General features: G+C 49.5%; 1 protein-coding gene across 3 annotated transcripts in view; it reads left to right on the top strand.

Annotated features, from left to right (window-relative positions):
- The window catches only part of PCGF6 (polycomb group ring finger 6), a 583,658-nt gene that overhangs the window by 228,902 nt on the left and 329,509 nt on the right, over positions 1–25,247 (top strand). The gene's annotated exons all lie outside the window — the stretch shown is intronic.

The following is a 25,247-nucleotide window of genomic DNA, read 5'->3' as shown; positions in this document are numbered from 1 at the left end:
GACGCTAGCTGGGGAGGGACCTGGCCCGAGATCAGAGGGTATCCAGGTAGCCAGTCGGTGAACTCGTGCAACAGAAGGGTTATTGTGGCAACAAACCATTATATATTGTGTGAGTGTAAAGATGTCTCCTTTAAAGTAGGCAAATACTGTGCATCATCGCCTGGATTCCCTTCACCTCCATGGGCCTTTTCTCCTCTCAGGTGATACTCTCGCAGAGCACCACGGCCAAGGTCATGATCAGGAAGGGTCTGCCTTTCCCTGGCGACTTGGGTGGGGACTTTGGGCAGGGCTTCAGTGAGGTAGCCATAGGATTAATCACAACAGCCGCCTCGTAGCACTCTGGGTTTTCTGCAAGTGGAAAGACTTCCACCAATGCTCTGGTGAGGACCAGCTCTGTGGTGGAAATGTGTGTATAGTAAGTGTGCCCAAAATCTAGTTCATTAGGGCCGCAGATGCACTCCAATCACCCTGCCTCTAAGATATGGCACAGAAGCTTCAAAATGTGGTTGTCACATTTTAAAATTATGCTTAGCATTTATTGTGGGTCTTGAATTCCTCTAGTTTGGAATGTTGCTGACTAGTGTGGGGGATTATCTCCATAAGTGACAGAGAACATTGTTTGGCTGATATTGTGGTGATTCTTGAAAATTGAAAAGCTAGATAAGAGTAGAGTGTGATGAATCCTGCAGAGTCCTCCCAAAAACCCTACATACATAAAAGTAGGGACACCAGGTATGTGTACACCACGGTAGCACCTGGTTCAGAATTATGAAGCATATAAAGAAAAAAGCCAGGGTGTGTTGCCCATTTGTACAGTAGACAAGAAAAAAACAGAAAGAATAACACATAGAACAACAAGGGTAGAAAGTATTCAATTGGGTCCCATTTATTCACAATTATTAGTCTATCATATTTATTAGTAAAAAACTGAACAGGTAAAACATTGCTAATAAAACAACGAATATTGCATAGAATCAATAAACATTCGTTAACTATCTCTAAAAGGTAATTGGGACTCAGTCTAAAATAACTGGTGCAGAGGGACTCAACACCTGTTCACACAATACGTGAATAAACCAAAAGGGTAACACAGGACAAAAAAACCTTTGTCAAATGACATACACTCAATTATTCAGAATTCTGCGCAATCGCGATACATTGACAAATATAAATCAAACATAATAAATTGATATATATGTATGTCATTTACAAATTCAAATCCTGCACACAAATCAGTAGACAGCCTAATGCAAGTAGTTCAGGCCAATTTCATCCCAACATGTTTCTTTCCCTTATCAAGCAATGGTCATATGTATTAGGAAATTCTTCCGGGGTGGTATTTATTGGTTGTTTTTCTGGTGTTAAATTGGCTTTAATTCACTACGTGGTAACGGAATTTTGATTTCTATTTCTCTTGGTCACCTGTACACATAAATGCCCAAATGAAGTCGTTATATTGTGTCGTTTTGATATAACAAATCAATCCCGAACAAAGAGGGTAATGGTCTGCATTGACTATTAAACCTCCTTTAACAAGCTCACACTTACCCAATTGCTTCATTAATAATCAATTTGAGGGTGTCAGAAGAATAGAATTGTCTTCTAGATGTGGCTATCCGTTGAGAGACAACTGGGTAGGGAAACATGGAAGTAGCTGTCAAGAGGAAACTAATTCTGCGGTTAAAATGAACACTAATACAATCGGTGTAATGTGCTACTTACTTTATAAATTTAATTCACAGGCTTGGCTCAAAGTAGTCAAAGGTCCGGCTTTCGAAAGTTCTTTGGGTTCAGAGACCATCTGAAATGAGAATGTGTTGCGAGTACCAAATAAATCCCTGTTGCCTGTAATCACAAGAAAACTGTGCAATAGCTAATCTGCATGTGTGTGGTTCAGTTGCACTACACAAGATGAGTGATATAACGGGCAATCATTTATATTGCTCGTGGCAACAAGTAGCATGATGAAACCAAGATAAATGCTTACTTCTAAAATTTGTTTACTATATGCGTCACGGACATGGACGTCTGCTCCACGCAGCATGTCTTAGTGTCTGGATGTCAATCCCATTGCGTTCACACTGAGCGAATAAATAGCTCCAAAGGCTATAAAACATAAGCCAAAGGTGTGTATTAGAGAAGACCCAGTGATTGAAAGTGAATGTAAACAGGGTCATTGTGTACAGATTCTATCCTGAATACACACATAAACTAGTGTGGTGAGGCGTGTTGTTTTGAAACCGACTACTTACCTTATATTGTGTGCTCCGTTTCTCCACCCGCTCGGCAGCCCGTGAAAATGTCAGTGCAGCAAGTCGAGCGCAGTGAAACACGGATAGACTGTTATAGAGCCCCTTGTCTATTGCCATATCATCGTGTATCAAGCTCAAAACTTGGCGGCCATCTTATACAGTCTAAACCGTATAGATTGAAACCATTAAGGAAAAGGCTATTATGGCTCTTACTCTGCGTTGTTTATGCAAAGATAGCGTCAAATCGTTCACCGAACTTAAAGAAAACAAACGTGAGATTCTCATAATACAAAGATTGAGGCACTGGAGCCCATGTATCAGGTAGTCATATTACACCAATTTAGGTGTTCATTAAGGCCTATTGCATGACTCTTGGTTAGAAAAATAAGCCTCGTCTTTTACTAATAAATATGACAGACTAATAATTGTGAATTAATGGGACTGAATGTAATAATTTCTACCCTTGTTGTTCGATGTGGGATTCTTTGTTTTTTTCTGGTCTACTTTACAAATGTGCAACACACCCGGTATTTTTTCTTTTATGCTCCCAAAAACCCTACCTTCACTCTCCTCCCAGGGGGCCAGGGGAAGGCCCTGACAATGGGGGTGGTATTAACCAGGAGGATCACTTGGAAGGAAAAGGGCCCAAGGGGAACAAGCGGACTTTGTTGGGTGAGATGCAGTATTTGTCTTCCTCAGAGGAAGAGATGCCAGTGATGCCAGAATATGTAATGACTTGTTGACAGATTGAGATTTCTTGTCCCAAAGCTATTCATCCTGGGGATTGTAAAAACTGTCCTAATCAATAATCTATTAGGTATAAAGCTACCCCTCGCAAAGTTGCTAAACATCTTTGATGGTAAGAACTATTGTAGCCAACAAGAGAACGTTAAATGTGGACACCAGAACATTGCCATCTTAAGTTCTAATAAAGCTAACTCTTCTTTGATTCCAAAGCAATGATTGACTCTTTTTAAATTTCCTCTTGAAAACATAGTCAATAATGGAAGCGAAGTAAGTGCATGTAAAAATGTTCAGCAAGAAAAAGGCAATTGGCACATTCGGGACTTCAAGTCCCACAATGCCCGAAGTACTGGGATGAGGAAGAGGGATTTGGAGGCACTAGACTGCAAGGTGCAGTCTGATGATTCTAATGACGCACACCTAAGAGGCTCTGGTGAGTATAAAGGGCTCCCTCAGGTGCAGGGCATAAGGAGAAGCAGAAGGTCGAGTAATTGTCGTTGCAGGGGCAGTATAAGTTCAAGGGAAGCAGAGAAGCCAGAGCCACTGCTATTTGTGAAGCTGATGCCAGTTTCGTGAGGGTCTCTACCCTTAATGACCCTGTATGCAGAGGCTGCACAGCGGGAAGCTTTAATCTAAGTAGCTTTCCCCACAGTAACTTGTACTCCGGTGGCAGGCGAGCACCGGAGTGCTCGTGGAGCGAGGAACGCTCCTCTCCCGACCGGTGCGGGCCATCGGAATCAGAAAGAAGCAGTTTACCTTGCAGCGGGAAGCGGAAGAAGCAGAAGCAGAAGCGGCAGTGGCGGCTGAGCGAGCGCGTATGCAGCACCTGGTGAGTTCACTAGTGTTGTAACACCCCGGAACACTCTGTAATCGCCCGCTGGCCAATAGTGGGAATTTTGAATTCCAAACTAATGTAAAGAGACTTAAGTTGCAGACTAAGATTGACCAATCTGATATAAAGCGGCTAAAGTGTCAGAAAAAGAACCTTGGAACAAATAAGGTTATGATTGTAATTACTAAGGTCAAAGTAATTGCCAAAACCTAACAAAGGGCAATCTTAAAGGAAGGTAACAATTACCATTGGCAAAGTGAAGAAAGGGCAATTACGCCAATTGTAACCCTTACTGCCAAAGAGGGGAAGATGCAATAGTTGATAAAGACCCAAACAACCATTGTCTAAGCCAAAGAAGAGAACGTGTGTTAAAAAGTCCTTCTCAATAGTTGGTTGTAAGACTGGTAAAACGAGAGTGGCAGAAGAGCTGCCCTCCTGACAGAAAGCATTCAGGAGGAGCAGAGCATGATCTGCATTGCCTGTGGCATAAACTGTACCACTGTGTTTAGAGTCTTTTCAGAAGAAGTATTAATTGCTAAGTTGTTTGAAATGAATTTTACCACAGAAGTACTTGTAGCAGTGTTGGAAGCTTTTGGTCCTGGCAGGCGAGTATACCGGGGCAAAGGGCATTGTAGTGGTAGATCTGGCAGGTGAGTGGACCAGGTGTTGAAGTACTGTGTTGTGGTTAAAGACTGAGAAGAAGTAGCAAAGACGGTTTAGGACGTTTTGACTGCATGCAAAAGTTTGCATGGTCAAAAAGTCCTAAAAATGCTACCAGCAAAGGTTCGAACACCAAAAGTGTGAACCTTTGGTGGTGGCATTATAGGTAAGTATAAAAATAAAAGGCTGCAGGGATTGGGGGGGAAACCCCTGCAGCCCCCGTAGCATGTAAGTGTGTTCGCTTGAGAAAGGTGCAAACTTTTGGTAGTTCGCACCTTTCTCATGCGAACGATTTGCCCGCTGGAATTTTAGCCGCGGGCAAATCACAAGACAAACCTTATCTCTAGACCTTTGTTGTAGAATATAACTTTCTTGATTTTGAACTCTTGATACAAATTCCTGCTTTGAGTCTGGGGAAGGGAACATTACCCAGGTTACAAGGAGAAACAGTTATTAAGTTTATGTTGGATATTTGTTCTCCAGCATGGGGTCTGGCATGGATTCACATGCTCATGAATATTCCCCGTCGTCGGGCTGGGAATCCTCGGTAAAGAATAAATCTGTATCATTTTCGTTTCTGATCTGTCTTTGTCAGTAGTAACCAATCACTGGTCTCTGGGTCATACAGCCCCCAGCCAATGACTGCCCTCTCCCTAAGCCCCGCCTCTGGCAGCCATCTTCAGATTTTTACCGCACGCTCAAGTGTTGGGAGTCCTCGTGTTTAGCTCTCGAGCTTTTGCTGCGTTTTCACGCTTTTTTCAAAGAGAATTTCTCATTTTTCGGTCAAATAGAGCCTCAAGCTCCACCGTCTCTACATCCGATTAACGGGTATCCGTGTCAGATTTTTTTCTACGCCCCTCAAGGGTGAAGATTTCGTCGATTTACGCTTCTTGGGGGATTCCAGAAGTTTCTGCGGCCTACCCTGACATGACCCAGGAGAAAGGAAGCTCGACCCCCGGAAAGCTGTTCAGGGTTTGCCTTGGATGCCAGCTACAGAATGTGTTCAAGGAGGACGAGCATTCGAAATGTCTCTACTGCCTTCATGAAGACAAAACGCACATGGAAAGACTGTGCGTTTTGCAGGAACATGTCAGAACGGACCATCCGGGACCGACACCTTCGTCTCTCCAACTGGCTGGAAGGAAGGAGTCCGTCAGGTGAGAAGAAGAAGTCAGAGCGGTCTTCTAAATCCTGTGAGGGCGCCCCGGCAACGGGGGCCCAACAGAAGGCAAAGCACCGCGAGTCCGCAGGCACCAGGAGCGCCGAACGGTCAGGCTCTTCGCCTGCCAGGCAGGGCGCGCCTTCCCCGGCACCATCAACCACGAGCCAAGGCTCTGGTCCGGGGAAGAGGAAATCCGAGAACCCGGGTAAGCCCCTGGAGAGGCCCCGGTCGATCTCGAAGGATTCGGCCGAAGGGGAGCGACGCGGTGACCCTCCCCCCAAGTTGAAGGCCTCAAACGTGCATAAGGCGGTGAAGGCTTTGATACACCCGGCCAAGGCCTCTATCGAGGGAGTCGTGGCGGAGCGCCGGAGGCAAGCAGGGTGCCTCCAAGGGATTTCAGCGGTGGCTCCTCTACGTACCGCCAAGCGGCCCGCTCCGCGTCATAGGAAGCCTATAGAGGACGAGGCAAGTCGGGGGGGCCCTGCCGTCGTCGCCAGGGAGGCCAAGGCGGCAAGGTGTCTGCCAAGCAAGATTGAACAGACAGCGGGGTCAGGCCCCCACCGAAGCACCCCGGTGGGAGGCCGGCTGGCGAAGTTCGTCAGCGTGCGGGAGTCCATCTCCACCGACCGTTGGGTGCTGGATGCCCTGGCCCAGGGGCACACCCTCGAATTTATAAAGTGCCCCCGCATTCCACCCGTAGTCAGGAAGGAAAATCATGTCCCTCCACTACTTTTGGTGGTGAGGGCGTTGCTCAGAAAAGGTGCCATCGAGCTCGTGCCAAAGAGGTTCCGGGGCTCCGGAGTATACTCGGGGTACTTCCTAGTAAGAAAGAAGACCAGAGGATGGCGCCCCACCCCGGACCTGCGACGGCTGAACAAGTACATCAAGGCACAGAAGTTCTGGATGGTCACCCTCCAGCACGTGCTGGGACAACTGGAGGAGGGCGATTTCCTGTCGTCTTTGGATTTGGAGGACGCGTACTTCCACATCCCCATTCTGACGGGTCACCGAAAGTTCCTCAGATTCGTGGTCCAAGGACGGCACTACCAGTTCAAGGCCCTCCCGTTCGGAGTGTGTTCACCAAGTGCCTTGCACCGGTGGCGGCGCGGCTGCACCTGCAACGGACCCACGTCTACCCCTACCTGGACGACTGGCTCATCCGAGCAGGTACAAGGGAGCTCGCTGTGGATCACACAGCAAAGACCGTCCAGCTGCTGTCGGACCTGGGATTGTCCATCAACTTTCCCAAATCCCACCTGGTCCCGTCACAAGTCGCCCTGTTTCTGGGAGCAAAGCTCGACACAGTGGCGCGCCTGGCATCACCGTCGGAAGAAAGGATGAAGGCCATCCCAGGCAAGGTGCAGCTCCTGCTGGCCATGGACGTGGCGGGTGAGGTCCATCAAGTCCCTCCTCGGGATGATGTCCTCCTGCATATATCTCGTGCGCCTGTGCAGGCTTCGGATGCGCCCTCTGCAAAAGTTCCTCGACTCCCGCTGGATCCAAGCGACGGGCAGCTTCGGGGACGGGATTCCGCTCGACGAGACCTTCCGACGAGCGATCCGGTGGTGGGGCACCCGCGCTCCTCTGACGGCGGGCACAGACTTTCAGACCCCATCCCACCAGATAACGGTGACGACGGATGCCTCCCTGGAAGGGTGGGGAGCACAGACCGGAGATCTTCACGCAAGAGGCCTTTGGATCCCGGAGAAGAAGAAGCTCCACTTCAACATCCTGGAGCTCCGTGCAGTGTTCTGGGCCCTCAGGTCTTTTCTCCCGTCCCTCAAGGGCAAGGTGGTGAGAATTTTCACCGACAACACCACCACGATGTTCTACATCCGGAGGCAGGGAGGAACCAGATCCCCAGCCCTCTCTAAGGAAGCCCAGGATCTGTGGCATTGGGCCGTCGCCCAAGGGATGTTTCTGGTGCCTTTTCATCTGACGGGGATAAAGAACACCATCCCCAACTCACTCAGCAGGGAGCTGCGCTTGTGCCACAAGTGGGAACTACGTCAGGATCAAGTGGATCGACTCTTGCGACGATGGGGAAAACCCCAGATCGACCTGTTCGCGACAGCGACAAACTCCAAGTGCCAGAGGTTCGCCAGCAGGTTTCCCCAGCCGATGAGCATGGGCAATGCTTTCTCGTTCCCCTGGGAAGGCCTGTTCCTTTATGCGTTCCCTCCATTGCCGTTGCTGCTCCGACTCGTGAACCAGCTCAAGAGGTCCCGGTACAGGATGATCCTGGTCGCACCGGCGTGGCCAAGGCAGATCTGGTTCCCGGACCTTCTGGACTTGTCAGCGTCCCCACCAGTCAAGCTGCCGACGGACACGGACCTTCTCTCCAGAGAAGGAGGCGCCATACTTCATCACAACCCGGAGTCGCTGAACTTGCAGGCCTGGCTCCTGCAGCGCTAGAGTTTGGAGGGTACGATATCCCGGCTGACTGCAGAGAGGTCCTTGCAAAAGCCAGGGCGTCCTCAACTCTCAAGTGCTACGGACATAAGTGGAAGAGGTTCTCTGGTGCCGTGCACAGAAGATAAGATGAACCCTCTAAGGATTACGGCCCCTCAAGTGCTGCCGTACCTACTGTCGTTGGCCAAGGCTGGACTGGTTCATGCCTCCATCAAGATACATCTGGCTGCGATCTCCCGATCTCCCCACCAGTCAAGCTGCCGACGGACACGGACCTTCTCTCCAGAGAAGGAGGCGCCATACTTCATCACAACCCGGAGTCGCTGAACTTGCAGGCCTGGCTCCTGCAGCGCTAGAGTTTGGAGGGTACGATATCCCGGCTGACTGCAGAGAGGTCCTTGCAAAAGCCAGGGCGTCCTCAACTCTCAAGTGCTACGGACATAAGTGGAAGAGGTTCTCTGGTGCCGTGCACAGAAGATAAGATGAACCCTCTAAGGATTACGGCCCCTCAAGTGCTGCCGTACCTACTGTCGTTGGCCAAGGCTGGACTGGTTCATGCCTCCATCAAGATACATCTGGCTGCGATCTCCCGATACACCAGAACCACAGGACGGGCGTCCTTGTGGTCCCATCGCCTGGTGAAGGAATTTATATAGGGATCGTTCCGATCGCTCCCGCCGGTGAAGGCCGCTGCCCCGGCGTGGGGGCTCAACGTGTTGCTGACCAGGCTCATGGGGCGCCATTCGAGTCGCTGCATTCGGTGCCGCTGAAATTCCTGTCGTGGAAGACTGCGTTTCTTGTGGCCATCACCTCCGCACGGCGAATGGGAGAGATCCAGGCCCTATCCTGCAAGCCTCCATACTTCACTTTTCACAACACGAGGGTGGTGCTGAGGACGCACCCCTCGTTTATGCCCAAGGTGCCGTCGGACTTCCACCTCAACGAGCCCTTGGTGTTACCTGTTTTCTTCCCGTCGCCTTCGTCTCCGGCCGAGAGGACTTTGCACTCGCTGGATGTGGCTAGAGTGCTGAAGTTCTACGTGGACCGAACAAAGAGTTTTCGGAAGACATCACAGCTGTTTGTGAACTTTGGACCTGTGAACCAAGGGAAGGCTCTCTCGAAGGCTTCCATTTCCAGATGGCTCTCCGACTGCATCATGCATTGTCATCGGTTGGCAAACCGACCGTTGCCCGGCCGTCCGAGAGCCCACTCGACCAGAGTGATCGCTGCTACCACGGCGTTCTTGTCTGGTGTGCCCCTGCTGGACATCTGCAGGGCTGCTACGTGGAGGTTGACGCACAACTTCACGAGATTCTACTGCGTCGACCGGGATTCCAGGGAGGAGTCCAGAGTCGGCCAGGCAGTACTGCGCAACCTGTTCGCTTAAGGTGAGCCTGGTGAGGAGATAAGAGATGCTTAATGTTGAGTTTTATGTAATAATGTTGAGCCTTGCCACCTCCCGTGGTTGTGCATGTGTACTGCTATGTATTCTTATATTCATGAGCATGTGAATCCATGCCAGACCCCATGCTGGAGAAGGAACAAGTTACTTACCTGTAATTGTTGTTCTCCAGCATGGGTCTGGCATGGATTCACATGCAAACCCTCCCTCCTGCCCCTCTACGGCTCTTCACTTGGTCATACTGCCACTTTGCGTGCTACCAAATCTGAAGATGGCTGCCAGAGGTGGGGCTTAGGGAGAGGGCAGTCATTGGCTGTGGTCAGTATGACGCAGAGATCAGTGATTGGTTACTACTGAGAAAGACAGATCAGAAACGAAACTGATACTGATTTTTTTCTTTACCGAGGATTCCCAGCCTGACGACGGGGAATATTCATGAGCATGTGAATCCATGCCAGACCCATTCTGGAGAACAACAGTTACAGGTAAGTAACTTGTTCCTTATATTTGATTTGCCATATGTTTCATATATATGTTTGCTGTTGTATGTATAAGCGTGAGGTACAGATTCCTTTTGTTAGTGTTTCTTTTAGTTAGGGATAGTGAGGCCTTCCTCAAACCTTTTTAATAAAATGGCATTTTATGAAAAACCTTCACAAAGTTGTCTGCCTCACATTTCTGACCCCTCACAAGAGTTAAAATCTTTGTTAGTAAGATTTGTCAGGTGGTCTGGAATTCTGTCTGCCTAGAACCCACAGTTCTTTAGCCTTCAGCGAAGACACCTTGAGGGGTACAACGAGGCTCATAGTGGCAAGTGAAGCCACCATCTAAGAAGCGACCCCTAGAGGTGGCATATTGGGAATCCTTCACTCCCATCTGAAACCTGCTTTGTTGGGGGAACCTAGTGAAGGAGGTAGGATCAGCCATAGACCATGATCAGGGAATCAAACAAGCAGACTGGTAGTTGGAGGCCGCAGCATAAGCATTTTGTTAGATGATGGCAGCTGACATAGTACCCAGTGAGTACTTGAAGTGATCAACAGCTCAATCACTTGTACCAAACCCTCAACACCCACCATAGATCTTGGGCAGGTGGTCAGCTGGGGAAACTTTAAACCACACAAGCAAGAAATCCAGGACCTGTGACCACGAGGAAGACAAGGTGGCCTGCTTGTTTGGCCGCATGGATGCATGGCACAGTATATCTGACTTCAAGATGACTTCAAACGATTTTTAAGTCTTGCGCTGCAATCCCTACAGAATCATTGAATGTAGTAACTTGTATGAATTAAAACACATGAGATCAATGAGGGAAAGAACGAGAACACAAGGCAGGGAGCACTTTCCCAAAGATACTACCCTGAGATAATCGGGAAATTATCAAATTTGTGGGAGGTCTAATTTTACATTGATTGACAGAACTTCAATCACCCCAATGAGGCAGAGAGTGTGAGTTAAGAAGAACATGTGGAGATATGTATGGGTAAAGGGAGAGCCAGTTAACGAAAGTGATCCATTTGCAGAGCAGGACTGCATACTCTTTGGTACACATTGCCAAGAGCATTCTGAGGGTTATGACCATGAGTCAGGGGACCATGGGAGAAAGTAGGCAACTCAGTTTGCCATTTCTATATCCTAGAACCTGACTGGAGAAGCATAAAAAGCAGAATCTGTGACTGGCTCACACCAGGATGCAACCATTGGCATGTGGGTGAAAATAACTTCAATCTGAAAAGAACCTGGGCCTAAGGCAATAGTGATACCAAGTTAAGGCCTTTCATGGAAGGCATGTGTTGAGTCTAGAGCCACGAGAGGTACCCAGGAGACTACCTTTGAGCCAAGAAGCAGCATAGTAGCCACGATAACGTGCTAGGGAACTAAGAAGACCCGGTCACTGAACAGGAGCTAGCCAGCAGGAGGCTATACCCACAGAATGGTGTACTATACAATAGAGAACTGAACTTGAGTCCTCGTAGTTGGGATGCTTTGCACTTGCTCAGGTCTGCCTCCAGCATAACACTGCTCTGCTGCATGACTTTACTTCCTGGACTGTGCAGGTCTTTCCCTGTTTGCCCTACACTGAAGCTCTTTCAGGACCTCCTCAGCCCACTACGTCACTGGTTTCACCATCCTTTTTCTGTCTCACAGTGCCAAGTCTGCATCACATGACTGAGTGTAAAGGCTTGCAACTCCTTACTTTTCTTGAAGTCTGAGATGGCACTTCACCACAATATCCTTATGTGCTTTAAAGGAGTTGCTGAAAATAAGGTATTCCTTTATGCTGAGGATTTCGAGCTGAAAGGAGTACTCAACTTTCGTGATTTGAATAGAAATTGAAGTAGTGCCCAGACGGATTTTAAGAACTGTACCATCTTCACGGTCCTCTCTGTCAGTCTCATGCTCCCAAGATGGCACCATGCAAAGGCGCTCCCCAGGGCTAGTGCACATGTGCAGTCGAGTAACAGTTTGCACATGTGCAGTTGCATCGTCTTTCAAGACATCATGTGTCGGGGTTGATCTGTAGTTTCTTTTCCTTTACTCCCATGTTATGAAAGACGGTTATGTGACAAGCTTTTGTCTTCCCTTTTTTAAGGGGCAACCAGGAGTCCTGGGTCTCGACCTCGTGACGAAGCTGTGCCTAATGGCTCCTGGTCCTCAGTCATTCATGCCTAAAGCAAGCCAAGCGCTATGCTAGCGCTATACAACTTTGGGCCTAGTTTACCGTGCCTTTGGCATGATAAAACACAAACAGCCTGGATATTTTATTGAATCTGAAAACACCTTTTAGAGATGACTGTTCTGAGTGGTTGCACAAATGAGAATTCCAATGAGTTTATTTATAATGTATTTTAATGCAACCCATTATTTCCTAAAAGGATGTACGTTAATAAGGCAAGCGGCAAGAATAGCAAATATAACAAAACAAACCATCACGCCTAATAGTTAAACAATCACCTAAGGGATGAACATGTTGAGTAAGAACAATACAAAAAAATAATTCGCGTTAAAATGCATGGGAAACACAATTCTTCCCTGTACTCCATGACCAGTCTAAAACGCAGCCTCTGTAAGAGCCATTGTACTCGTGTTAGAAAGGAAAACAGTTGCAAGATAATGGCAGCTGGTAAGTTGGAACATCTAAATGTCTGTTGTTAGAAGTCATTAGTTCACATAACAGTGAAAGGGGGATGTGAGTGTAGTGGTTAAGTGCATTCGTTAGGTCATGGGAGGCCCGTGGGCCATGTTCGGTCCCGCCTGCGACACATACCTGTAAAGGGATGGTAAGGAAATCCGCCCCCCCCCCTTCCCTTTTGGTATTTAAATCGCATGGAACAGCTTGTAACTGTTTTGTTTGAGATAATCGTAACACATTTTACAGTGTGGATCCTGCTTTTGCGTTGGGAATCATTCTAGCTGTTTTGAAACTGTTCTTAAGGATTTCCACACGCAATCCGTTAACAAAACAGCTTGATTGGGGAGAATAGTAACAAGTTGGCGCTGCATGGCGCTACATCATTTACTTAAAACCCACAGGAATGAGTGGGGGCCAGTAGGATCATTGAGACACCTCGAGCGGCAAAAACAGAAGTGTTGCTTTACTTGGTCCACAGACCACTTGTTGGTAGTCTTGACAGCTGACTTTCCTCCCAGTTTGGTTCCCCAAAAAACAAATGTGCCGCACAAATGCTTAAAGTGTGCTTTGCAGTGGCTGTCCAGGCTCTTTTGGCTGTGGTGTCCCAAAGTGGGGCACTGACTTATGCAGGGGAGGCATGAAGTACGAGCGCACACATATAATGATCATAGTTTAGGATAATGGGCTGGCACCTGGGGTGGCCCATCAAAAAAGTTGCAAACTGAATTGCTTTTATGGGCTCCCAATGTACATACATTATGGAAATGGGTCAAGCAAAAAGAATGTGCAATGTTTATTTTGCTCTTCCTGAATCAAGGATTTCACTACATGCCAAGTAAGGTTTATGTTGTGTGCTATATGAATGGACAGTATATTATTATGTAACCAGGTAACTCAGTGGATTGAACACTTGTTTCTGTGTGTATGTGTGTGTGAGTGATATCTGCAGGTAGAAGATTCTAATACTGGCAAGGCCAACTCGGCCTTTCATCCTTCCAAGGTCGATAAATCAGTGGCAACTCTAGTTGGGTGATTATTGTATGTGAATATGTTCTATGTATAGCGATTTGGTGAAGCGCTATTTACATAACCAATAATTATCATTAACTCTCGTTTAGTGACTCTTGAGAGTGCATAACAAAAGTTGAAAACTGAATTGCTTTTATGGTCTCCCAATGTTGGTAGATCAGGCACAATGAGATTGCATGATTTGCCCAGGATGAAACACTTTGTTTAAGTAGCAAAACCAGGATTCTGTTCCAGGTGGAGATGTAAGAACTTGACCACATATCTTCACAGATATACTTCATACCAGTATTTTTAAGGCTTGGTAATCAAAGGGTAAATGATTGTCTAGCGATGCCTTGAAAAGTGCACAAATCACATAATAAATTCACCTGACAATATATTTACATATAGAAACAGGTCAAGCAAAAGAATGTGATTCTACATTTGTTTTCACCATCCTGGATGCCAAGTTTTCCTGTGTAAACCAAGAGAAAGTTGTGGTGTGCAATATATGAATGGACACTTTATTATTGACGTCTTCTCATTGCATTATTTTATGAAGCTTAGCTGGCAATTGGGTTTTTACTTCACTTATTGCACAAGAATGTCTATAAAGGAACTGTTTTTATTTTTTGCACAACACTGAATTTATTGTTCTCCAGCATGGGGTCTGGCATAGATTCACATGCACATTTCTGAACAGTCTTTCTCCTAACAACCAATTACTAAGCTCTGGGTCATACCGCCCCCAGCCAATGACTGCCATCTACCTAAGCCCCTCCTCTGGCAGCCATCTTCACATTTTTACCGCACATTGAAGTGTTGGGAGTCCTCATGTTTAGCCCACAAGCTTTTACTGTGTTTTTTGCTTTTTGGAATAGTTTTACTCTCTTTTTCAGTCAATCAGGCCTGGTGCTCCATCAATCAACCGTCTGATTAACGGGGACCCGTTTTTCGGTTTCGTCAGCGCCCCTCAAGGTCGTATTTTCATCATGTTTCTTCGTGGAGGCTTCCAGAAGATTCTTCAGGCCTATGCCGCGTGGACCATGTCAGAGGAGGAGGATTTAGGCCCCCTGTTCAGACTTTGCTCCGACTGTGGCTTGCGGAATGTCTTTTCAGACAAGCATTCCCAGTATCTTTATTGCCTGTGCCTGGCGCACGTGGAGGAAGACTGTGCGTTTTGCTAGTAGATGCCGCCTCGCACGCTGAAGGAGCGGCTGCAGGCCAAGGCCCCTCCTCTGGGTGGGTCCCAGCAGCATGCCTCTCCCGTTTCCAAGAAAGCATAGTGGCCTTCTAAGACCTTTGAGGACGCCCCTCACGCAGTGATCCAACAGAAGTCTAAGCATTGCCAGTCCACTGCCCCTAGGAGCGCCTTTGTGCGGGCTCCCCGGCGGCCAGGGCACGACCGACATCTCCAGCGACTCCAGTCAGCGTTCAGGATAGTCTGCCATGAGGAAGCCGGACCATCCGGGCAAACTCAAGGAGAAGCCCAAAAGTGACCTGCCGGAGAAGGCCAAGGGGGATCGGGCACGGACCCTCCCCCTAGGAGAATGCCAAGCAGAGCAAGGCGTCTATGACACCCAAGGCCCCACAGGACAAGGCTCTTTTGACCGTGAAGGCCACAGTGCACCAGATTAAGGCCCAGCCTTCCATCGAGGGGGTGGTGGCGTCTCTCGCGAAGGCCGCCGCGATGTCTCCGCAGGGCGCAACCCCGAAGGCGAGGGTATCCCTTCCTCCCTGGAGGGAGGCTGCATTCCAGCCTGTAGAGAAGACCCCAGAGAAGAAGATGCCCATCATCTTCCCAAGACCTTCCCCTCTGGAAGCGACAAATGGGGTGGGGGGGCATGGTGGCCCTCGAGGGTATGGATATCTCCTCTGAGGAGGAGCTTGTCTGCCTGCAAACCATCCAGGAGGAAGAAGACGTAGGAAACAGGCCCTACGACAAGCGCGCCGACGAAGGCGACTGTCGAAGAGGTCCCAAATAAAGCCTGCACTCCAGTCACCCATTTTAAAGTACCAGGAACGCTCAAACCGAGGTATATGACCTATGATGAACAAATAAACCAGCATAGAGCCGCAGTAGGGCTCTGCCCAGTACCTATCAGAAGAGCAACACCTATTGAAGTACCGATACCCAGAAAGCCATGGACAGTAATGTATCCATTAAGGAAACCCAACCAGCAAATGAGCCAAAATGAAGATTGCCTCAGTACTGTCCTGGAAGAAACCAAAAAGGCCTTAATGGAAGACGAATGGTGACGTCACGAGGACCCGGACAGGCTCGCAGATAGAAGAAATGACGACCCGAGAATGACACACAGAAACAAAATGCCATGAGGAAGGATATCGTGAACCTAGGATAAAAGATGATGTCCAAATGCAAGAGAATGGAGCTGTATGCAAGATATATTCAACCAGCTAAACACCTGTAAATATGCTTGGAACCACAAGAAAGCTAAGAAAACAGTGTGGCTTGCTATGCGAAGTAGAAGAATAGTGCGGCAAGCGCCATTATACATAATCTACCTCAAAACAAAGTGCAGCATTAGAAGTGCGATTCCACTTTGCACGAAAGCAGAATCAATTTAGGTTACTAGAGGCCAAACAAGACAAGATTCATATTCTAGCAAAACGAGAAGAGACGGGTGAATCGAAACTCGGCAGATCCAACTTGAGCCAAGAGAGCCAAGGTTGTTAGGCAGAAACCTGTGCAGTTCCCTTAGGGACCACTGCAAAAAGTTTAAGACTACAGGAGTAAGCAGTAAACCCAATTGGTAGCAGTCTGCACCACCCAGATTTACCTGTGGCTGAGCAGTCAGACTTCTCTCAAGAAGAGTTAGGCAGTATATAGCGTATACACAATAGGGCTAAAAATACAGTAGCACAAGCAAACACTGACCAGAGCTTGGGTATAAATGTATATAATTATTTATTTAAAAACACACTTGTAAAAATACACTGGCACTAATATGTCAAGCAAGTTCAAACACAGTCACTATAAGTATATACACCACTCTAGTTAATTATTCGACAAGTCTATGTTAAGACACCACTTATTTAGCAAAACAGAGGTGAGCGCGTAACCGTAGATGGCACTCCAATAATTTGTTTAAAAAGGGAGAGAAAAGGCAGAATAGGAAAAACACACAGTACCAATACTTTTAAGAAACCACAGCAAGTCAAGAAAGGCAGGGTCTACTGTAGAGCAAAAAGTTCATAGGCCAGGCCCACTCTTGGAGAGAGCAAGGCGGAATGTGCCCAAGATCACACAGTGGAAATGCACTCAAAGTCTTTGCAGGAAAAGTCAAAAGAGGTTGGATCAAGTCAGAAAGGTAATGTTGGCAGGTCCGAGGTCACCCCAGGCTAGAGAGTCAAGGATTTACGGGACACCTTTGACAGTCTGTTGCAAGGGAGACCAGGTGGGACACAGTACCTGAAATGGTGATAAAGCTCCAGCGGGGGCAGTTGTTCCTGGTAGCGGGTGCAAGTCGGAGCTTTGTCCAGGGGAAGAGAAGATCTCGACATGGAGGGAAGCTGGAGGTCGTTGCACTGCCAGGGAAGAAACCAGCAAGGGAGTTTCCCGGTTAAAAGGTACAACCCTTTTATTCGCGGTAGTGGTGAAGCGTGGCTATCCGGCCGACGGGGTGCTTGGCACGGGCGATTCGACCACGAGACGATCCAGGAAGGCGAAAAAGGCGAACTGGTTGGTCCCACCAGCTCAATGGAAGAAGACTCTCCTGGAAGAAGAACTCCTCTGTCGTTGGGGGAGTGGTGAGTTCGTACAGCAGGGCTCCACCGGTGGTGTCGTCGTTGTCGATGGCTCAGCTTCTCCCCTCTTCGGATTCTTTAGGTCCTGTGGCAACTTCTGAAGTTCCAGTCCCCAAAGCCCTGCTTTTATTCAGCAAAACCCCCATCCATCAGCCTAGCTGTCACTCAAACATGCCAAGTGGTGAGCCGGGCGGCTCACCACTGGGCCAATCACACAAGAGTGCGACTCAGTCCAGGGTGCCTAATCCCCCTCCCACACATCCTGTTGACCTCAGACAGAGGGGCACCATTTGGAGGGCTTCTGTGGAGAAGCCCGCCAAAAAGCGGAACAAAGGGCTTGACTTGGGTTAGAGTTTCAGAGGCGAACACAAATGCCATTTTAAAACAGAGTCCTGGCAAAAAGACCCAACCGGGGAATAAATATTAAATAAATAACCCAGCGGTATCTTTAACATTGCACCAAAAAGTGGTGCGTTTAAAATGAATGGGAAAATCCCATAGGAAATATTCCGGTGGAATATTTTGCGCGGTATCTACTGCCACCAGCCAGAAACTCGACAAGGGGGGGACTGGACAGTGCCCCCTTGGAAAACCGACTCGGGGGCAATCGAATTACCCCTACCAGTACTTCCACAATATGATGGTTTGTACTGGTTCTGTTCACAATTTGAGACTAGTAAAGCCAATGATGACTTTACATGCCCTGGGAGACAGTAGTCAGTCCCAGGGTATGGAGTCTATATTTGGGGGTCACTATGACACCCCTGTGTTACTGCACTGAGGGTGCTATATGTAACAGACATACCAAAAACACATGAAGCCCTATGGAGTAAAAGACCCCATAGCCCATAAAACACATTACGTAGTCAAAGGACATTCTCAAATCATGCCTAAGAGTGGGAGAAAAAGAGTCTCACTCTTAGCAGGAGAAAAAAATAAACCCCAAAAATCCAGCAAAGCTGCTGGGGGACTCACTAGGTTTGGGAAATTAGCCTTAACAGAGATTTCTCCCTAACAAAGGTCATACCAATAGAAGGAACGAACAGTAGCTACACAGAATTGAAACTTAAGAACAGAATATCCTGTCTCTGAAAGGTCACGATAAGGAGGCGTAGGCAGGTGGCAAGCCAAATAAGAAGCAAATACACAAATTGAGAGAAACCAGACAAATTCACGGTGTCTGCATCACGTGACCAGCCGAGCGAGAAGGAGCATAGGTTCACACCTACGCTTGGCAGCCTCCCAAGCAGAGATATCGGAACTTTTCCAGACAGAAGATGCAGTTTCGAGGCCAACCACAGTGAAATAATTGACACATAGTTGCTGAAGTGATGATTGATCGTAACCTTAATTGGATGAAGGCCGGGTAACTGAGGGGCACCCCACACCTGGCTGACCATTCTGCGTGCTGCTAAGCAAAGTGGAAAATTAGGCATGGGGTTGGTGCCAACCCAATCACAACGGACTAAATAATCTAGGGTCCTATAGCTAATAGAACCAATAGGACGTTGTACTTTTAGTGACGTCTGCAGTAGTCATTTTGAAGGAAGGGCTTATATGCCCACCTGACAGTGTTTTACCCAATCCCCTCACTCTGTTACCATATACAGATATAGCACCTATATTAAAGTTACCTTTTCCTAACCAATAGAATTGCATGTTAAACTTTTGAGTGTTACACGTCAGTTATGACGAGTTTTGAGTATGAATGCTGCAACTTGTATGAAGTTCGTTGGAGTTGAAGCGAGAAGGACGATCGCATCACTGCTGATTTCCATTACTCCGTTTTTTGTAGTTGTCATTAAACTGGCTCCCTTTGCCAAACCATTGAGTTGTCCTTATTGATTGGTGTTGGAGTACTAAATCTGCACCCCCATCCATCTCAAGGGTGCAGCTATCTTATAAAGTACTTCGAAGCAAACTTCGGCTCTATGGGCCGGCCGGGTGTCTCCGGAGCACATGGCGACGGTGAGGATACCATCGAGGAAGAGCAGCAAGGCGAGGAGTGCCTGGGTGCCCTGCCGGTGCCCCAGCTACCTATTCCGCCTCCACCTCAGCTGTCGCCCGCCTCAAACACCTCCTAGAAACCTCTCGGTGGACATTCTCTGTGTACTACATACTCTGGTGTCTGAGATACAGACAAGGATGCCTATCGTGCCGGTGGCCTCGCCCGCGGTGCCGGCAATGGCCGACCCCTCCGCCCCCCCTTGGCAATGGAGGAACCGGCGGCCAAGAAGAAGAGTCACCCTCCTCCTCCCTGCTACCCCTCACCTCCCTCTCCCCACCGAGGGATGAGACAGACCCGGATATGGCGACGGCAACGATGGGCACGGACAATGACGGTGGGATAAGGGACCTACCATCGCCTCCCCGCAGACCATCCCCGCCAGGCGAGGTCGTCTCTTTTCACACGATGATCTCCAGAGCTTCGGAGCTCTTTCAGCTCGCTTCAGCGGAGAAAAAGGAGGGTTTCTTATACCAGCGCCGTGAGGCGAAAAGACCACCATCCTTATATCCCACTTCTGAATGACATTTGGGACGAGGGACTGTCCCTCATGAAGAAACCTTTCTACGTTCCTCGGCAAAGAAGGATCGCTTGGAGAACAAGTACAGGTTGCTGGACTCTGCACCCAAGCGCTTACGGGCCCAACCATCGCCAGACTCTGTGGTATCGGCTGCGGCCAAGAAGTCATCGGGCGCTTCTTCCTTGGCAGCGTCCCCCCTCCGGGATGTTCAGACGAAGGTTTTGGACTTGCCCTTTGATGGAGATAACCTCTTCAGGAAGGCTGTAAATGAGACTCTACAGGCCATCAAGGCTGACACGGAGACAGCATGTGCCCTGGGCACTCTTCAGCAGCAGTGGCCATCCTTTCGGCCCTCAGAATGCAAGTCCCAAGGATCTTCCAAAGGTTTCGGCAGGAGCTCTTCTTCCTACCGCCAGCCCAGGGGCTGTTCCGAGGCTTTTGGAGGAGGACGTTGTTGTCGACAGGGACCCCAGGGCAGCCCTTCAACATCCAAGCAGAACTGAACTGGCCATGGCATCGGGCCCCCACCCATGCACCCTGGTTGGAGGCCGGCTGGCGAACTTCGTCAGCGTGTGGAAGACCATCTCCACCGACCGCTGGGTGCTGGATTCTCTCGCCCACGGACACACCCTGGAATTTCAGCGAAGTGTCCCGGAATACCACCTGTGGCCTGGCAGGAAAATCACATCTCTCAGCTGCTGCTTGAGGTGCGGGCCATGCTAAAAAAAAAAAAAGGCACGATAGAGCTCATCCCAAAGAGGCTCTGGGGCTCCAATGTGTACTCAAGGTACTTCCTCGTGAAAAAGAGGACAGACCCATCCTCGACCTCCGTCGGCTGAACAAATGCGTCAAGTCACAGAAGTTCTGCATGGTCACTCTTCAGCACGTGCTCAGACAGCTCGAAGTGGGAGACTTTCTGTCATCGCTGGACTTGGAAGATGAGTACTTTCACATTCCAATCCACAAGGGACACAGCAGGTTTCTGCGCTTTGTTGTTCAGGGGAAGCATTACCAATTCTAGGCCCTCCCCTTTGGACTGAAGTCGGCACCAAGGGTCATCACCAAGTGCCTGGCACTGGTGCACCTGAGACTGCAAGGGATTCATGTCTACCCTTACTTGGACGACTGGCTCATCCGGGCCAGTTCGGAGCACATCGCCGTCGACCACACAGCGAGGACCGTCCGCCTACTGACGGATCTGGGGTTCTCGGTGAACTATGCAAAGTCCTGCTTGACTCCATCGCAGGACGCGCTGTTTCTGGGATCCCGACTCAACACAGTGTCGTGTCTGGCCTCACCGTTGGAAGAAAGAATAGCGGCCATCTTGGGCAAGGTGCAACAGCTGTTGGCACTGAAGATCGCCACGGTGAGGACCATCAAGTCTCTGCTCGGCATGATGTCGTCATGCATCTAGGTTATCCGACTCTGCAGGCTATGGATGCGTCCATTGCAAGAGTTTTTCGACGACCATTGGATACCAGTGTCAGGAAGCTTTCAGGACAAGATTGCATTCGACAAGGGCTTCTGTCAAGCGATAAGGTGGTGGGGGAGTGCGCTCTCACCTGTCCGGAGACACGGATTTCCAGACCCCACCACACTAGGAGACTGTCGTGACGGACACCTCCCTGGAAGGATGGGGGACTCACACCGAAAGTCTCCATGCCAGTGGCCTGTGGCTGCCAGAGGAGAAGTCGTTGCACATCAACGTACTGGAGCTTCCAGCAGTGTTTTGGGCCCTCGGGTCCTTCCTTTCGTCCCTCCAGGGCAAGGTGTTGCATTGGTCTTCATGGACAATGCCACCACAATCTGTCACATCAGGAAGCAGGGGGCACCAGATCACCAGCGCTCTCCAAAGAAGCGCAGGACCTATGGCACTGGGCCATCGCCCAGGGGATGTTCCTCATTCCGTTTTATCTGGCAGGAGTAAAGAGCACAGTCGCCAACTCCCTCAGCAGGGAGCTACAATCGTGTCAGGAGTGGGAACTTCAGAAGGATCAAGTGAACCAGCTGTTCCGCAGATGAGGCAGTACCCAGATCGATCTGTTTGCGACGGCGACGAACACCAAGTGCCGGAGGTTCGCCAGCAGATTTCCCCAGCCAGGGAGCATGGGGGACGCATTCTCATTCCCCTGGGACGGCCTGTTTCTGTATGCGTTCCCTCTGTTGCTGTTGCTTCTTAGAATCATCAATCAACTCAGATGGTCCCGATGTAGGATAATCCTTGTCGCACTGGCGTGGCTGAGGCAGATCTGGTAGCCGGACCTTTTCACCAGGTCAGCATCCCCTTCAGTCAAGCTTCCGGTGGTCGCAGAACTTCTCGTCAGGGAAGGAGGCGCAATTCTGCACCATGACCCAGGATCGCTGAACCTGAAGGCCTGGCTCCTGCAGCGTGAGTTTTCGGGGGCTACGATCTCCCAGCGGACTGCAAGGAGGTGCTTGCCAAGACCAGGGCATCGTCTACTCTAAAATGCTAAGGACATAAATGGAAGAGGTTCGCCGTTAGGTGCCGTGCACAGAAGATCGACCCTCTACAAGTCACGGCTCCGCAGGTACTACCGTATTTGCTGTCGTTGGCCAAAGCATGACTGGCCCATGCCTCCATCAAAGTTCATCTGGCAGCTATCTCCTGCTACACCAGATCTCTGGGACGGTCATTGTTATGGTCACTCCGTCTGGTTAAGGAGTTCGTCAAAGGACTGTTCCGTTCATTCCCGCAGCTGAAGGCTCCAGCCCTAGCGTGCAAGCTCAATGTGGTGCTTACTAGGCTCATGGGACCTCCATTCGAACCTATGCAGAGAGTTCCACTGAAGTTCTTGTTGTGGAAGACAGCGTTCCTTGTGGCCATCCCCTCCGCGCGACGAGTGGGAAAGATCCAGGCCCTTTCCTATAAACTACCTTACTTGACTTTGCACAAGACGAGGGGGTGCTGCAGATGCACCCCTCCTTCATGCCCAAGGTACCGTCGAACTTTCATCTAAACGAGCCCTTGGTGTTACCTGTGTTTTTTCCGACGCCTCCGTTGCCGGCTGAAAGGACTTTGCACTTGCTGGATGTGGCTAGAGTTCTGAAGTTCTATTGGACTGCACAAATGTTTCCGGAAGACGTCGCAACTTATTTTGTGAACTTTGGTCCTTTGAACCATGGGAAGGTCCTCTCCAAGGCTTCCATTTCCAGGTGGCTCTCCGGCTGGATCCCCCACTGTCACCGGTTGGCAAACCGACCGCTGCGTGGCCATCCGAGCCCATTCCACCAGAGCGATCGCTGCTACAACGGCGTTTCTGTCTGGGGTGGCCCTGCTGGACATCTGCAGGGCGACTACATGGAGGTTGACGCGCACCTTCATGAAATTCTACTGCGTCGACTGGGATGCCAGGGAGGAGTCTCCAGAGTCAGCCAAGTAGTGCTGCGCAACCTGTTCGCTAAAAGGTGAACCTGGTGAGGAGGTAAGAGATGCTTATGTTGAGCCTTGCCACCTGCTGTACTTGTGCATGTGTGTACTGCGATGTATTCTTTATTCATGAGCATGCAAATCCATGCCAGACCCAATGCTGGAGAAGGAACAAGTTACTTACAAGTTCAGTGTCTCTGTCGTCACTGTCTTCCCCCTCACCTGACTCTTTGCAGATTGTTACACTTGTGCATATGCACATTATGAATGACATGTCATTTGATAGGATGTCATGTCATGTCCTTCACACATGGGAGTCACAGTGATGTCTTTATTTGGTTCTCTGCTCTGGTAATGTCAGCTCTTTGAGGCTCAGACCATGACACGCCTGGGTAGTGTCTGTTCACGTGGCGCACATTGAGGGTGCGTCCTAATCTGTCACTGTGTGACTATTTCTACATGTCTATTTTTCTCATGACTGTCACATGGACTGCAGGGCCTCACTTTACCCTTCACTTGTCTGATGTGTATGTTGGGAAATGGTTTCAGACAGCAATTGTGTTTTTGTGTTGAGCAGCTGCCACACTCAAGGATGTTTCTGTTTGCATGATTTATTTTTAACAGGAGGTTCGGGGTGATGCCAGTACACGTCAGTCAAGGTGCTCAACACTCCATCGATGGAGTGTACATGTGTCACAATGTCACCATCCAGCATGCAGGTGATATCCAGTCTGGAAGGTGCTACCTGCAGGGTAGCATCACAGGTGAAGGGGGCTAGTGGGTCCCATGTAGTGGGGGCTGCCTGCAGGCTGGGGTGATGGCGGCTGGGGGTTCCCATGTAGTGGGGGCTGCCTGCGGGCTTGGGTGATGGGGGCTGGCGGGGTCACATGTAGTGGGGGCTGCCTCCGGGCTCGGGTGATGGGGGCTGAGGGGTCCCATGTAGTGGGGGCTGCCTGCGCGTTTGGGTAATAGGGGCTGGGGGGGTGCCATGTAGTGAGGGCTGCCTGCGGGCTTGGGTGATGGTGGATGGGGGTCCCATGTAGTGGATGCTGCCTGCGGGCTCGGGTGATGGGGGCTGGGGAGTCCCATGTAGTGGTGGCTGCCTGCGGGCTCGGGTGATGGGGAGTCCCATGTAGTGGGGGCTGCCTGCGGGCTCGGGTGATGGGGCTGGGGGTTCCCATGTAGTGGGGGGCTGCCTGCAGGCTCGGGTGATGGGGGCTGGGGGTTCCCATGTAGTGGGGGGCTGCCTGCGGGCTCGGGTGATGGGGCTGGGGGTTCCCATGTAGTGGGGACTGCCTACAGGCTGGGGTGATGGCGGATGGGCGGGTCCCATGTAGTGGGGGCTGCCTGTGGGCTCAGTGATGGGGGCTAGGCATTCCCATGTAGTGGGGCCTGCCTTCAGGGTGGTGTCACAGGTGATGGGTGCAGGGGGTGTCCCATGTGGAGGGTCTTGCAGGCTGGGGTGTGGGTGTCTTGTCAGGAGTGGTATGCTTCCAATGCATTTGTGCGGGTATCTCGGGTTGTTTTGGAGGTAATAGGGTGTGTCCAGGGTACGCGCTGAGTCTTCACACGATTTAGCTGGGGGGCATTCGGGTACACGCTGTTTTCACGCGATTTGGCTGCGGTGCGTCCGGGGTACACGATGAGTTTTCACGCGATTCAGCTGAAGGGGCTGTATGCTGGTTCAGGGATGGCGCGTGTTACTGGCGCAGCTTGAATTTCCCTGTGCCACAACTACTGATGCTTCGGGAAATCCATGATTACGCATGCTGCGCAATTCTTTATTTGTGTGCCAAGAGTCATACAGACTGTATTATTGTAGGATACAGTCAAACTAATCTTCTATTGTTTTTTGTAAAAATCTGGATAATACGTCATCTCCCACCAACATGAGGATTATTTTGAACTGACACTTTTGAATACCCTTCTGACTTGTTGAGTTGATTAGTTTTTTTATCCTG

Source organism: Ambystoma mexicanum, chromosome 8 (genome assembly GCF_040938575.1).
Source record: "Ambystoma mexicanum isolate Mex_15411 chromosome 8, UKY_AmexF1_1, whole genome shotgun sequence".
NCBI classification, from domain to species: domain Eukaryota; kingdom Metazoa; phylum Chordata; class Amphibia; order Caudata; family Ambystomatidae; genus Ambystoma; species Ambystoma mexicanum.
The sequence above is the reverse complement of the archived record's forward strand: the minus strand, read 5'-3'. Positions and strand labels throughout refer to the sequence as shown.